Source organism: Protopterus annectens, chromosome 11.part0, assembly GCF_019279795.1.
Source record: "Protopterus annectens isolate FY-2018-M chromosome 11.part0, PAN1.0, whole genome shotgun sequence".
Classification (NCBI taxonomy): domain Eukaryota; kingdom Metazoa; phylum Chordata; order Ceratodontiformes; family Protopteridae; genus Protopterus; species Protopterus annectens.
Window position 1 is genome coordinate 546,087,598 of NC_056745.1, and position 16,819 is coordinate 546,104,416.

At 37.1% G+C, this 16,819-nt stretch overlaps 1 protein-coding gene across 4 annotated transcripts in view; it reads right to left on the bottom strand.

Moving 5' to 3' along the window:
• The window catches only part of TBC1D30 (TBC1 domain family member 30), a 1,459,252-nt gene that overhangs the window by 23,609 nt on the left and 1,418,824 nt on the right, over positions 1-16,819 (bottom strand). The window lies entirely within an intron of this gene.

Below are 16,819 nucleotides of genomic sequence, written 5' to 3' on the forward strand. Positions count from 1 at the left end.
TTGGAACCTTAGATTTCAGTTCTGAAGAGGAACCTGCAAATGCATGCTTATAGTCAGTGCCAAGGAAGATGTCGGCGCTGAATGTGAAGATTTGGAACCACAGGCCAGAGGAGACTGGTCGGTCTTACACAAGGCTTTTTCAAAAGGGGCTTTAAGAAGTCCTTTGAGAATAAGCTTATTCATACATTCTATCAGGGCAGTATGACTGAAACCCTGGTAAATTGTACAGTCAGTACTTAAGTGGGGTGCAACCAAACAATAAACACAACAATCATGGCCATCCCAGTTTGGCATTTTCCTGCTGCACTCTTTACATTGTTTGAAACCAGCAGTGGAGCATTTGGATTTATCTGCCATCACCGTAAATAAAAACCAGGAGAGACAGAAAGAAAAGGAAAACGGAGAAAGGCTAAAACAGTCACACCACAACGGAAAGCACTACCAGCAATGGTAGAAAGATTACCTACGGTAAAGCAGGGAGGGAAGGGAACTATCAATGATGGTAGTGGAAGTTACCAATGGTAAAGGGAAAAGTAACAAGCACACACACACTAAGGGGTAGAACAGAAAATTAAGGATTCTAAAGATGTCAAAGATTAATGTCAGCAAACTAAGGTAGAGAAAAAAGAGAAAAAATATAAAGTTTTACTTAGCTACGAGAGAGGATTCAGCTGATGAGTCTTGCTGTAAGAGTGGCAAATGAGGTCTGAGGTAATGTAGAGAGGGGCATTGTGGATAGACTAGCAGCTCAAGAGACTTTTTGGCTGACGCAAGCTATATATTGGCCGGAGCAGTTCCAAGGATCGGAACAGTAGCCACAAGTCAAGAACAGATGAAGACTGACAACATCAGATGAGGCATTTAACATGTTTATGTACAGCTTTCAATCTTATGTGTTAGTTTCATATTACACCAACAGCAGCAGCAAAAAGCTGAAACAGCTTTGAAAGCTGTAAAACATCTCTCTGAAACACACAAACAAAAAAGGCAGGCTGAAGTGTTTAGTAGCTTTAAAAGTTGTCCAGAGGTACACTTAGCCCATATCAGTTTGGTGGCATTAAATTTTTCACAGCTTTCAAAACCATAAAATATTCAGTTGTGTAAGATCTTACCATAATGGTAGATGTCCTTCTCTTCACTTTTGCAGTATTCTTTACAAAGGGGATCCCCTGCCAAGGAAGGCCCAATGTCCAGCCAGTATGCCAAAGCCTTTAGGCTGCTTTAAGATATGCCATATGTCACACGTATGCTCCTCGTGGAAATGTAGGGCATAAAGATGACATCTGTACGTACTGTCCTCAGAACTGATATCCCCAGTAGGAATGCCAGTCCAAGGAGAAAAGAGGAAATCATTACATCCAGAATGGAAAAGGACCAGGGAGAGGAGGCAAAAGTCAGGGTACTGTTTGGCTAGGCTTATATAGGCCCTAGGGCCAACAGCCTAGTATCTACCTATGAGTAAGCGAGTACTGCAACAGTAAAGAGAAGGACATCTACTGTTATGGTAAGATCTTGCCAACTGCACTACGTCCTTCCATTTCACTGTTAAAGTATTCTTTACAATAGGCAGAGTGCAAAAGCTCAAGAAGAAGAGAGGGAGGAGGAAGGACCAGTAGAGCTCTCTAGGAAACCATGAGGATGGCCCTAGCAATATTAGATCTGGAAGTTCCATCTAACTTGTAGTGCTTGGTAAATGTATGCACAGAAGTCCAGGTAGCTTCCTCAAGAATAGAATTAGTATCCAAACCACTGAAAAAAGCACCAGAAAAAGCCACAGCTCTCGTAGAATGTACCTTAACAGAAAAAGGAATTATTTTACCATGAAAGGAATAATAAAAACAGATAGCTTTAGAAATCCAAGAAGAAACAGTTTGGAGACAGCCAATCCTAAAGACCTAGGATGAAAAGAAACAAAAAGCTGATTAGATTTATGAAAAGTTTTAGTGTTATCCAAAAATGTGAGTTGTCTACATAAATCCAATGTGTGCAGCACCTTTTCACTGGCAGACTGCAGAAAAGGGAAAAAAGTGGGCAAATGAACAGATGGAGTAACAGATAATTCATTCACCACCTTGGGCATAAAAGAAGAATTAGTATGAAGGGACACCCTGGACTTATGAACACAAAAAAAGAGGACAAGCCATAAGGGCTTGAATCTCAGACACCTGTCTGGCAGAAGTAAGGGCTAACAGAAGTACAGTCTTCCAAGAGCAATGTTGCAAGGAAGCTGAAGCTGCAGGCTCAAAAGAAGCCCGGGTTATTTTTTTCTAAAACATAATTAAGATCCTAGGGAGGCAGAACAGGCTTTCTGGGAGGCCTAATATGAAGAATGCCTTCAAGGAATTGTTTAGCTTCAAATCTAGAAACTAAAGGAAGTGATAAAGGCAGACACAAGCAGAAATTGCTGATAAGTGGGCCTTAACAGAAGAATAAACCAACCTAGCAATGAGCAGTTCACAGAGAAGACAGAACCAAAGGAACATCCACAGAAAGTGGATCGAGGTTAAGACAGTTTCCTGGCCTCCTGCAGGACCCTAAGCACATCCTCAGAAAAAAAGGTGTGTATGTGGACTCATAAATCCTATCACCCACAGTGTCAGCTGATGAGTGGACAGGTGGGGATGATGAGAGATCCCTTGTCTTGTGTGAGTATGTCCACGCTATGAGGTAACTAGGTCTATATTACGTGATCAAATGCTAAGGTGATCGAACACCTTAACATCGACCACGTAATATTGAACCAAAAAACACCAAATGCTGCCAGGAAATGTTAACGTCGGCCACTAAAAAAAAAAATTTACTTTACAGCCAAACTAAGTGGGGGGCTGTGCCCCCCACACCCCCCCTCCAACTACATATACCAAATCCGTGACCTCTCCACAGTGGAAAAAATGGCAAAATCCAATGAACAGCCAAGGGAAATCTTTCCCTGCATTAAACTGGCCGTTCGCTGTTTTTTGCTTTCGATATTACATGGTCGATCTTAAGGTGTTCGATCACCTTAGCATTCGATCACTTAATATAGACCCGAGGTAACTTGTGATGACTGCCCTTGGCTAAATGCAGACGAGGAGGGAACCAATGCTGTTTTGGCCAAAAGGAAGTCACGAACAAGAAGTTGGAAGCATCCTCTTGTATTTTGAACAGGACTTTTGGAATGAGACGAAATGGAGAGAAAGCATAGAGAGACATCCCCTTCGAAGAAAAAGTGAGGGTTGTCCACCTTCCAAACCAGAGGACCTTGGACTCTGGCACAAAATAGAAGTTGTCTGTTCAGAGGGGAGGAAAAAAGATATATTTGAGGAGTTCCCCACACATCCCTGTGAGGCATCCATTTGTGGGACTGAGTTATGGACCTGCGAGAGTCTGTCACAGTGTTCTGACCTGAAGGAATGTAAATGTAAACGGCCTGAAAAGTCACTTGATATTGGACAGCTAGTTCCCACACTAGGAGTGCCAACCAGCAAAGAAGATAAGACCTTCACCCCCCCCCCCCCCCATTTGCTGACATACCACATCACTGTGGTACTGTCTGTAAACACCTTGAGAGGCCCTAGGGAGAAGAGAGGATGAAAGGCCTGAACAGCCAGCAGAAGAGCTCTCATCTCCTTGACACTGATGTCGTCTTTCTGTTGATGAGGCAACCACAATACTTGCACCTTTAGGGAGAAGAAAGCTGCTCCCCATCCCATGTATGAAGCATTTGTGAACAGCTCCTGAGAGGGAAAAGTTGGATGAAAAGGGGGCCCTGGACTGAGACTCAACTGCTGCATCCACCAATGAAGTTCCTGCTTGAGACATGGAAGAAGAGGAACTAAACATTTGATAGGAAAAGCTAAACTGACTTTAGAAACCAGTGAATTTTCCTCAAGTGGAGCTTGGCAAAATGGAGCATAGGAATGGTGGAAGCCATGAACCCCAGAGCTTTTAGAAATGTTTTTGCTGTTATGGAAGTCAGAGGAAGAAGGTATTGAAAAAAACAAAATGAGACTTAGGGCTTTGGGCGGAGGCAGGGATGACAGCAAGGAACAATCTGGATCCTGCACCCTGAAAGACATGATCCTGAGAAAGAATCAGAAAGGACGTTTTGAAATTTATAGTGAACCCCAGGCTCTTCAGAAGGGAGACTGCAAAATGAAGAGTTTGCAATGAAGTCTTTTGAAAGGATGCCTGAAACATGAGGTCATTCATATAGGGAAAGACTTGGATCCCCCTTAGCCTGCAAAAAGCAATCACAGGAGCGAGGCACTTGGTGAATTCTCTTGTGGCAGTAGAAAGGCCAAAAGGCAAAGCAGAGAACTGAAAATGCCAGGAAGCAACAGAGAAATGTAAAAACTTCCTGAAAAGGGGATGAATCAGGAAATAAAGATAAGCATCCTTGACGGCCACAGACACTGGATAAGCCTGTGGAAGCAAAAGAGGGAACAAAGTCTGAAGGGACAATATTCAAAAAGAGGGGACCTTCAGAAAAATGTTTAGTTGCGAGAGGTCCAGAATAGGTCTCCATGTACCCTCTTTCCTGGGCATCAAAAACATTCTAGAGTAAAACCTTTCCCCTCTTTGGGAAACTGCAACCTCCTGAATAGTTCCCCGAGTTAAAAAAATCCCAAAGTACCACTGGAAAGAAAGGCAACTGTTCCTGAGGAGGTTGAGGAATGCCCATAAAAGGGGGGGGGGGTTCCAGACCATGAAATACCCTAGGCGAATAATGGTTAGAAAACAAAAACGAGGACCAGCAAACAAGGCACCTTGAAGTGAAGTAGAATACTTTAATAAAAGTAATAGGTTCTTTGAAAATAGACCGATTTCGGCAAATACAATAGACAGAGCCTTCTTCAGTGTATGGATTTCATACAGAAAATAACCTTTTTATAAATAATTCATTGAATCATGTGATTAATTACAAATGTTCATTAAGACCTGGCTTAAAGAGCTCACTAAGTTTGATAATCCATTTTTTCTCCATGGAATTCATTAAATCATGCCAACCTAATTTATTATTTCTAGATCTCAAGATTTTATCTATAATGGTAAAACTGAAACATGCATTGTGATGAATTAAAGAATGTTTATATAAGGCATTCGTTTCTCTCTTGTTTTTGATATCACTAAGATGCTCAGATATTCGAAGATTCAAGGGTCTTGAAGTTCGTCCAACATAGAATGCAGGACAGTTGCACTTGGCCAAGTAAATTACCCAATCAGAGGAACAGTTAGCAAAGAATTTTATATTATACACTTCAGAGGTATTTTGGCTGGTAAAACTTTTAGTTTTAAGTAACTTGGTACAATACGTGCAGTGTCTGCAAGGAAAGTATCCAAGTAGAGGTTCACCTGATAGTGTAGTTTGGATGGTATTTGTAGTTTTCGCTTCAGAATGTTTGAAATGATTGAAAAAAGCAGATACATTTTTCCCTTTACGGAAAGAAAATTAACATCTATCACCAAGGATTTCATGAAGTTTAGGTTCACATGTTAATATGTTCCAATTTTGTTGGACCATATTAATTAGTGTATTTATATTTCGTCCATATGTGGTGATAAGTCTGGGTGGTTCGGAGCTGGATTTGTTTCTGGTTCTGTAAAGAAGGAGATCTTCACGTTTCATCCTATCAACAGTATGTTTGGTATGTACTAAATGACCCATTTTGTAGCCCCGGTCATGAAACCTATGTAACTAGATCGTCCCTGAAACATGTGTATGTGTGTTGATCAGAGCAAATGTGTTTGCTACGCATAAACTGGGATTTAGGAATGTTTTTGCAAATGTGGGGAGGATGAAAGCTGGTGGCATGAAGCAGTGAATTATTTTCGGGGAATTTACGATGAATTTCTGTGGTCAGTGTATGATCAGATGCGCGACAAACCAAAACATCTAAAAAAATTATTTTATTTTTATCATAGCTGACAGAAAATTCGATTCCCCATTTATTTTCATTCAAATAAGTAATAAATCCCAAAAGATATTCACTATCAGCCCTCCATACCAACCAGCAATCATCCAAATATCTACGCCAGATGTCCATTTCTTCAATATAAATATTGCGAGAATTGTCATAAATGACCTGTTCTTTGAAGTAAGCCATGAACAAATCTGCGTATATGGGGGCAAAAGAAGCCCCCATGGCTGTTCCCCTTAGTTTGCAAATAACATTTTCCCTTATAGAAGAACACATTCTTGGTCAATACATGTTCTGTCAAACACAACAAAAGGGTATTGAAACCTGGCTTGTATAGTTCAATCTTGTTAAGCCAATATTCCAAAGCCTCCAAACCAGCCCAGTGTGGTATGTTGGTATATAATGATTTTACATCTAATGTGCAGAGTTAACCAATCTGGCTCAAGCTGTGTGTCGGAAATAATTTGAAGGAATTCAGTCGTGTCCCTGATCCTTGCTTGGACACATTGTAAAAGCGGCTGTAGGTATTTGGTTAAAAACAGAGATAATGGTTCAGTTAATGAATTTTTACCGGAAACAATAGGTCTACCTGGAGGATTATGAAGATCCTTACGTATTTTAGGTAGAAAATATATGTATTGTGGGCAAGGATTGGGAATGGTGAGTTGAAACTGTGTATTTTGGTGATAATCCCCTCCTCAACAGCTGAAATGAGAAAATAATCAATCTGTTGTTTAAAAACAGGTGTTGGATCAATGGATAATTCAGAATAATATCGTGCATTGGATAATTGACTAAATGCTTCATGGTCGTATTGGGATAAATGCTGAACAACTATTGAACCCCCTTTATCAGAACCAATAATAACCAACCTATGGTTATTGGCTAGTTTAGTGATGTTATCCACACATGCTCTAGATAAATTGTTTGGTAAGGGGGGACTGACCTAAAGTGAAAATGAAGGTCTTTAATCATAGCTTGTTGAAACATAGAAACATGATGATTCGTGGGAGGCATGAAGGAAGATCTGTGGTATTTGAATTCATCAGGGATCTTTGATGGTTGTTGTTCCTGAAATAATAATTTAAGGTTGAGAATCCTACAAAATGAAATAATATCATGAACAAAACTTTCTTCTGAAACAAAAAAACAGGAATAAATGATAATCCTTTATTAAGACTCTCAATTTCAGAGGAGGAAAGGACATGTGATGAAATGTTGGTAATTTTTACATTTTTTACTTTGTCACAAACATCTGTAGTAGAGTTTCCATGTTGTCTACATCCTTTATGTTTTCTGCCCCCCCTCCTCCTATGTGTAAACTCTGTGTGGTTGTGGAGTTCCTTCCTTTTAAATGCTGGTGAGCCCGTGGCACCCCCTGAATCAGTATCTAAACCCAAAGAAGAATAATCATCAGCTGAGGTATCAGTATTGTGGGGTGTACCTTTTTTAAGAATGGATTTGGTCCATTTCCTTTTAGGAGTGGTCCGGTTTTGAGCAGCAAATCTGACATGTTTTGCATTATTTTCAAAATTAAAAGGGTCACCTTTAGTATAATCATCTAGGTCTCTTTGAAACTTCTTCCTTTTCCTTTCTTTTAGCTGAGATTATAATGCAAGTAATTCCTTACTCAAATTTTTAATACTATTAGTATAAATGGTCTGTCCCTCAAATTGCTTGGCCTTTTCACTGAGTAAGGTGATGGATGAAATTTCCTGTTCAATGATTCTATTATGATAGCCAATATTTCAACAAATTTGAGAGATGTTTATTGTTGAACCTCACTCCATTGTTTAAGTAAGAGATCATCAGGGGTATTTACCAATGGTTGTGTACGTATCCTTAAACCCCGTGGGGTAATTCTTTTGTGCAAATAGGCATGGAAACGCTTATAATGCCAAACATTATTTCACAAAGATCTCATATGTTTATTTAAGTTTGAAAAAATATTTTCACAACTGTCATTATTGTCTGCATCACCAAGATCATCCAGCCGTTCACCAAGTGGACCTAATCCAAAAACCGAAAGATCATCTCTGTCAGCAGATAGACCTGTAAGCAAATGATGCAATTCCATGGTGAACCATGGAAATTATGATGACTGAAAAACAACAAAAAATCCACAAATGGACAGATACCAAGTGTCAAAATGGACAAGATATTTGGAATGTGTGAATATCAAAATATCCTGATGAATGACCTTGGCTGGTTCAAAATTGGATCAATAAGCAATACACCTATGATGATTTTAAATATATAAAATATATATATAAACACTACCGAAAAAATTGGTGGACATAAGAGAAGTCCTTTGCCGGTCCTAATTGAACCAATAAGCCCTAGGTCAATTGCTTCACTTGGTCAAATTGTGACTTGGTTCACAATGTGAAAAAATAGGGTGAAGTTGGTGCTGCAGACAAAATGACAGAAGCGAAGGCTGAAAACAATTAAATTTTGGCTTAGATAAGCTTCCAATAGAGCCTAGGACAATGAGTAAACTACCGTACAGAAGAGTCTCTATAATGGTTGTCAGAACCAAATCCAATGGAGCAAAACTTATAGCAATGTCAAATTTCTACTTCTACTCCATTAGGGGCACATTATAATCTGATGAAATAGACTTATACGACCATAAGTCAATGATCAAACAACAACCTAACTATAATGGAGTTGAAATTATGATCAAATGCCCAAAAGAAACATCCAAAGTAGTGTATCAATGCCAATGGTGTGTATCATATAGAAGTACTGAATAAATGTTTAAAATGGCAATATTACATCCAAATTGGTAGTATAGAATCATGGAACAGTAAAACAGCCATGAATAAGATGAATATAAAAATAGGAAAGTGAAGAGTATATATATATATATATATATATATATATATATATATATATATATATATATATATATATATATATACACACACACAAAAATCACCTATAACAATGCTTGAATATTATTCCATATATGAAATGTATATGCCCAGTATATAACTATGTGTGAAACAAAAAAATTGGTCACGCAATCCCTGTCTATCAAAATCCCGTAACGATTGGTGAGCAATAAAAAGCATAAATCTCACTTATGTATAAGATGTAAATAAAATGTCTTATATAATCACTAATATTGTGACTAAGCCAAAACAGTTCAAATAATTCAAAACGGTGAATAATCACAATTGAATTATGGTTAATGTAACCAAAGGTCCAAAAACCTTGATGTTTTAGGCTATAGTCCCTAAAAAATGGAAAAGCCACATATATAAGTGAAATTGGATAACATAAGAATATGCCTATAATGTTCACCATCAAACATGTCCCTATTGATTCAAGCAACAATCGGCAAGCTTGCTTACATGATAAAACAAAGTAGTAGCCTTAACTATTCATTGTAAATACCAAACGACTAACAGTCAAGGGAAAAAATAAAGTATTGGGATTGTTATGATTATAAATGTGAAGCAGTTAGCTTAGATAGAACAGCTATGCTCCCCAAATGTTCACAATGGTTACATACCATAATGAAAAACAATACACAAACTAGTGCCTTATTAACATGGTCGTAAGGCGTGTCCCTTTTAGTTGCAGAAACACTCAGCAATAGTAAAAATATTTACTTAAAAAGGAAAGGGAATAAAACATGACCATTCGCTGTGACTGGCATATAAATGTGTTTTGCATATATTCAGATGATGAAACACAATAGTATCCCTAGCAAATCACTATAAATTGCACAATCATGCGTCCAACAAAAGCTCCCTGTTTAAACAATAACGGATAGGAAATTCACATTAGTGTAATAAAAATAAACCTAAGTCCTAATACGTGTGAAGTATCATATGGAATATCAATTGTTTAACCAAGAAGAAAAAAATTCAGAGTGATAAGTCCATACTCATATGTAAATGTAAATGTGAGCCAATCAGTTATTTTTCCCTAAATGTATCTGCTTTTTTTCAATCATTTCAAACATTCTGAAGCGAAAACTACAAATACCATCCAAACTACACTATCAGGTGAACCTCTACTTGGATGCTTTCCTTGCGGACACTGCACGTATTGTACCAAGTTACTTAAAACTAAAAGTTTTACCAGCCAAAACACCCCTGAAGTGTATAATATAAAATTCTTTGCTAACTGTTCCTCTGATTGGGTAATTTACTTGGCCAAGTGCAACTGTCCTGCATTCTACGTTGGTCAAACTTCAAGACCCTTGAAACTTCGAATATCTGAGCATCTTAGTGATATCAAAAACAAGAGAGAAACGAATGCCTCATATAAACATTCTTTAATTTATCACAATGCATGTTTCAGTTTTACCATTATAGATAAAATCTTCAGATCTAGAAATAATAAATTAGGTTGGCATGATTTACTGAATTCCATGGAGAAAAAATGGATTATCAAACTTGGTGGGCTCTTTAAGCCAGGTCTTAATGAACATTTGTAATTAATCACATGATTCAATTAATTATTTATAAAAAGGTTCTTTTCTGTATGAAATCCATACACTGAAGAAGGCTCTGTCTATTGTATTTACCGAAACCGGTCTGTTTTCAAAGAACCTATTACTTTAAGTATTCTACTTCACTACAAGGTGCCTTGTTTGCTGGTCCTCGTTTTTGTTTTGTGTACTGTCTCCTTTGGGACCCTGCAGCTGCCGTACTCGCAGAGGTTGTATTATTCCTGGTTTCCTGTTCTTTCTCTGTGGTTGGCCTGTGGCACCTTCTGCTTTTACAGCAGTATTTCGATTATTTTTCTGGTTTCTGGACCTGTTTTATGGGTTGAGTCTACATATTTTTGTGATTTCACACATTTGGATTTACATCGACCAAAACGAACACAGGTATTTTTGTTTTTCATGCCTCAACATTGTGATATGGTGATTCCGTTTCTTTCGGCCTTCCAATTATGACTGTCTCAGCATTTTTTACATCTACCTAAAGTGTACTTTACAATATCTTGGTGGAGCTATTTTGTAACCGAATTTTGGGCTTAATGTGTGGTTTGACTTTTCGCTGTTACGCTCAAGAGAGGCGTATGTTTTTGCCAAGTCATAGCGAATGAACGGATACGGATTTACATCTTAGCTGTACCATGGCTCTGCTTTGGGATTTTTTTCATGAAAATACTGTTGCTGATGGTTTTTTCAACTAAAAGGGATATGGTCCAGTATACACGCTATCAGGACAATACTACGTGAACTGGTTTTCATTTCTCTATGTGGCAAGTTTGAACATTTGTAATTTGAGTTGGACTTTCATAACTGATTGGCTCACATTTACATTTACATATGAGTATGGACTTATCACTCTGAATTTTTTCTTCTTGGTTAAACAACTGATATTCCATATGATACTTCACATGTATTACGACTTAGGTTTATTTTTATTACACTAATGTGAATTTCCTATCTGTTATTGTTTAAACAGGGAGCATTTGTTGAACGCATGATTGTGCAATTTATAGTGATTTGCTAGGGATACTATTGTGTTTCATCATCTGAATATATGCAAAACACATTTATATGCCAGTCACAGTGAACGGTCATGTTTTATTCCCTTTCCTTTTTAAGTAAATATTTTTACTATTGCTGAGTGTTTCTGCAACTAAAAGGGACACGCCTTACAACCATGTTAATAAGGCATTATATTATGTATTGTTTTTCATTATGGCATGTAACCATTGTGAACATTTGGGGAGCATAACTGTTCTATCTCAGCTAGCTGCTTCACATTTATAATCATAACAATCCCAATACTTTATTTTTTCCCTTGACTGTTAGTCAGTCGTTTGGTATTTACAATGAATAGTTATAAGGCTACTACTTTGTTTTACTTAATGTTTTTGTAGTCTTTTGACAGTCTTAACATTTATCATGTAAGCAAGCTTGCCGATTGTTGCTTGAATCAATAGGGACATGTTTGATGGTGAACATTATAGGCATATTATTATGTTATCCAATTTCCCTTACATATGTGGCTTTTCCATTTTTTAGGGACTATAGCCTAAAACATCAAGTTTTTGGACCTTTGGTTACATTAACCATAATTCAATTGTGATTATTCACCATTTTGAATTATTTGAACTGTTTTGGCTTAGTCACAATATTAGTGATTATATAATAGACATTTTATTTACATCTTATACATAAGTGAGATTTATGCTTTTTATTGCTCATCAATCATTACGGGATTTTGTTAGACAGGGATTGCTTGACCAATTTTTTGTTTCATACATAGTTATATACTGGGCATATCCATTTCATATATGGTATAATATTCAAGCATTGTTATAGGTGATTTTTGTAGATATATATATATATATATATATATATATATATATACTCTTCACTTTCCTATTTTTATATTCATCTTATTCGTGGTTGTTTTACTGTTCCATGATTCTATACTACCAATTTGGATTTAATATTGCCATTTTAAACATTTATTCATTACTTGTATATGATGCACACCATTGGCATTGATACACTACTTTGGATGTTTCTTTTGGGCATTTGATCATAATTTCAACTCCATTATAGTTATGTTGTTCTTTGATCATTGACTTATGGTCGTATAACTCTATTTCATCACATTATAATGTGCCCCTAATGGAGTAGAAGTGGAAATTTGGCATTGCTATAAGTTTTGTTCCATTGGATTTGGTTCTGACAACCATTATAGAGACTCTTCTGTATGGTAGTTTACTCATTGTCCTAGGCTCTATTGGAAGCTTATCTAAGCCAAAATTTAATTGTTTTCAGCCTTCGTTTCTGTCATTTTGCCTGCTGCACCAACTTCACCCTATTTTTTCACACTGTGAACCAAGTCACAATTTGACCAAGTGAAGCAATTGACCTAGGGCTTATTGGTTCAATTAGGACTGGCAAAGGACTTATCTTATGTCCACCGATTTTTTCGGTGGTGTTTATATATATTTTATATATTTAAAATCATCATAGGTGTATTGCTTATTGATCAAATTTTGAACCGGCCAAGGTCATTCATCAGGATATTTTGATATTCACACAACCCAAATATCTTGTCCATTTTGACACTTGGTATCTGTCCATTTGTGGATTTTTTGTTGTTTTTCAATCATCATAATTTCCACGGTTCAGCATGGAATGGCATCATTTGCTTACAGGTCTATCTGCTGACAGAGATGATCTTTCGGTTTTTGGATTAGATCCACTTGGTTAACGGTTGGATGATCTTGGTGATGCAGACAATAATGACAGTTGTGAAAATATTTTTTCAAACTTAAATAAACATACGAGATCTTTGCGAAATAATGTTTGGCATTATAAGCTTTTCCGTGCCTATTTGCTCAAAAGAATTACCCCACGGGGTTTAAGGATACATACACAACCATTGGTAAATACCCCTGATGATCTCTTACTTAAACAATGGAGTGAGGTTCAACAAGAAACGTTTCTCAAATTTGTTGAAATATTGGCTATCATAATAGAATCATTGAACAGGAAATTTCATCCATCACCTTACTCAGTGAAAAGACCAAACAATTTGAGGGACAGACCATTTATACTAATAGTATTAAAAATCTGAGTAAGGAATTACTTACATTAGAATCTCAGCTAAAAGAAAGGAAAAGGAAGACGTTTCAAAGAGACCTAGATGATTATACTAAAGGTGACCCTTTTAATTTTGAAAATAAAGCAAAACATGTCGGATTTCCTGCTCAAAACCGGCCCACTCCTAAAAGGAAACGGACCAAATCCATTCTTATAAAAGGTACACCCCACAATACTGAGACCTCAGCTGATGATGATTCTTCTTCGGATCTAGATACTGATTCAGGGGGTGCCACAGGCTCACCAGCATTAAAAGGAAGGAACTCCACAACCACGCAGGGTTTACACATAAGAGGAGGGGGGCAGAAAACAAAGGATGTAGAACATGGAAACTCTACTACAGATGTTTGTGACAAAGTAAAACATGTAAACATTACCAACATTTCATCACATGTCCTTTCTTCCTATGAAATTGAGATTCTTAATAAATGATTATCATTTATTCCTGTTTTTTTTGTTTCAGAAGAAAGTTTTGTTTATGATATTTCATTTATGAGGATTCTCAACCTTAAATTATTATTTCAGGAACAACAATCATCAAAGATCTCTGATGAATTCAAATACCACAGATCTTCCATCATGCCTCCCATGAATCATCATGTTTCTATGTTTCAACAAGCTATGATTAAAGACCTTCATTTTCACTTTAGGTCAGTCCCCCCCTTACCAAACAATTTATCTAGAACATGTATGGATAACATCACTAAACTAGCCAATAACCATAAGTTGGTTATTATTGGTTCTGATAAAAGGGGGTTCAATAGTTGTTCAGGATTTATCCCAATACGACCATGAAGCATTTAGTCAATTATCCAATGCACGATATTATTCTGAATTATCCAGTGATCCAACATCTGTTTTTAAACAACAGATTGATTCTTTTCTCATTTCAGCTGTTGAGGAGGGGATTATTACCAAAAATACACAGTTTCAACTCACCATTTCCGATCCTTGCCCACAATACATATATTTTCTACCTAAAATACATAAGGATCTTCACAATCCTCCAGGTAGACCTATTGTTTCCGGTAAAAATTAATTAACTGAACCATTATCTCTGTTTTTAACCAAATACCTGCAGCCGCTTTTACAATGTGTCCAAGCACGGATCAGGGACATGACTGAATACATTCAAATTATTTCCGACACACAGCTTGAGCCAGATTGGTTACTCTGCACATTAGATGTAAAATCATTATATACCAACATACCACACTGGGCTGGTTTGGAGGCTTTGGAATATTGGCTTAACAAGACTGAACTATACAAGCCAGGTTTCAATACCCTTTTGTTGTGTTTGACAGAACATGTATTGACCAAGAATGTGTTCTTCTATAAGGGAAAATGTTATTTGAAAACTAAGGGGACAGCCATGGGGGCTTCTTTTGCCCCCATATACACAGATTTGTTCATGGCTTACCTTCAAAGAACAGGTCATTTATGACAATTCTCACAATATTTATATTGAAGAAATGGACATCTGGCGTAGATATTTGGATGATTGCTGGTTGGTATGGAGGGCTGATAGTGAATATCTTTTGGAATTTATTACTTATTTGAATGATAATAAATGGGGAATAATTTTTTTAGATGTTTTGGTTTGCCGCGCATCTGATCATACGTTGACCACAGAAATTCATTGTAAATTCCCCGAAAATAATTCACTGCTCCATGCCACCAGCTTTCATCCTCCCCACATTTGCAAAAACATTCCTAAATCCCATTTTATGCGTATTAAATGCATTTGTTCTGATCAACACACATACACACGTTTCAGGGACGATCTAGTACATAGATTTCATGACCGGGGCTACAAAATGGGTCATTTAGTACATACCAAACATACTGTTGCTAGGATGAAACATGAAGATCTCCTTCTTTACAGAACCAGAAACAAATCCAGCTCCGAACCACCCAGACTTATCACCACATATGGACGAAATATAAATACACTAATTAATATGGTCCAACAAAATTGGAACATATTAACATGTGAACCTAAACTTCATGAAATCCTTGGTGATAGATGTTCATTTTCTTTCCATAAAGGGAAAAATGTATCTGCTTTTTTCAATCATTTCAAACATTCTGAAGCGAAAACTACAAATACCATCCAAACTACACTATCAGGTGAACCTCTAACTTGGATGCTTTCCTTGCGGACACTGCACGTATTGTACCAAGTTACTTAAAACTAAAAGCTTTACCAGCCAAAATACCCCTAACTGTTCCTCTGATTGGGTAATTTACTTGGCCAAGTGCAACTGTCCTGCATTCTATGTTGGTCAAACATCAAGACCCTTGAAACTTCGAATATCTGAGCATCTTAGTGATATCAAAAACAAGACAGAAACGAATGCCTTAAACATTCTTTAATTCATCGCAATGCATTTTTCAGTTTTACCATTATAGATAAAATCTTGAGATCTAGAAATAATAAATTAGGTTGGCATGATTTACTGAATTCCATGGAGAAAAAATGTATTATCAAACTTGGTGGGCTCTTGAAGCCAGGTCTTAATGAACATTTGTAATTAATCACATGATTCAATGAATTATTTATAAAAAGGTTCTTTTCTGTATGAAATCCATACACTGAAGAAGGCTCTGCCTATTGTATTTGCCGAAATCGGTCTGTTTTCAAAGAACCTATTACTTTTATTAGAGTATTCTACTTCACTACAAGGTGCCTTGTTTGCTGGTCCTCGTTTTTGTTTTGTGTACTGTCTCCTCTGGGACCCTGCAGCTGCCATACTCGCAGAGGTTGTATCATTCCTGAATAATGGTTAGAACCTAGGAATCCTGAGTAATCGTTAACCAAACAGGAAGAGAAAGAGAAAGATGAAGAGAAAGAGGAATGTGGCTGAGAAGAACAAGATAGTCAGACAACCTAGTTTGTGAAAAAAAAAAAGAGATTTCTGTGGTACAGAAGTTTGGGTAACTTTAGCAGGAAGAGCCGATTTCCTACCCTTGGGGAGAGGGCGAGACTGTCTACAAACAAAAGCTGGTATATTGGGGTAATTTCTCTGAAATTTAAGCAGAAGAGAAACAAAAACATATTAAATGTTTAAGTTCTAGCAAGGCCATGCTCTTATCCTGAAGAGAGAAACAAATCAGCAGCAGCTTCACCAAACAAGTGGTTATTGTCCAGAGGAGAATCCATCAACTTAGCCTTAATATCATCAGGCAAAGGTTGAAGCTGGGAATACCTCATCACAGAACCAAAGGCAGCAGCCCTAGAAGAAGCATCTGATGCATCATAACTACACTTAATGGAAAAGTAAGCCACATCCCACAAAGTCCCTAACAGACACAGAGC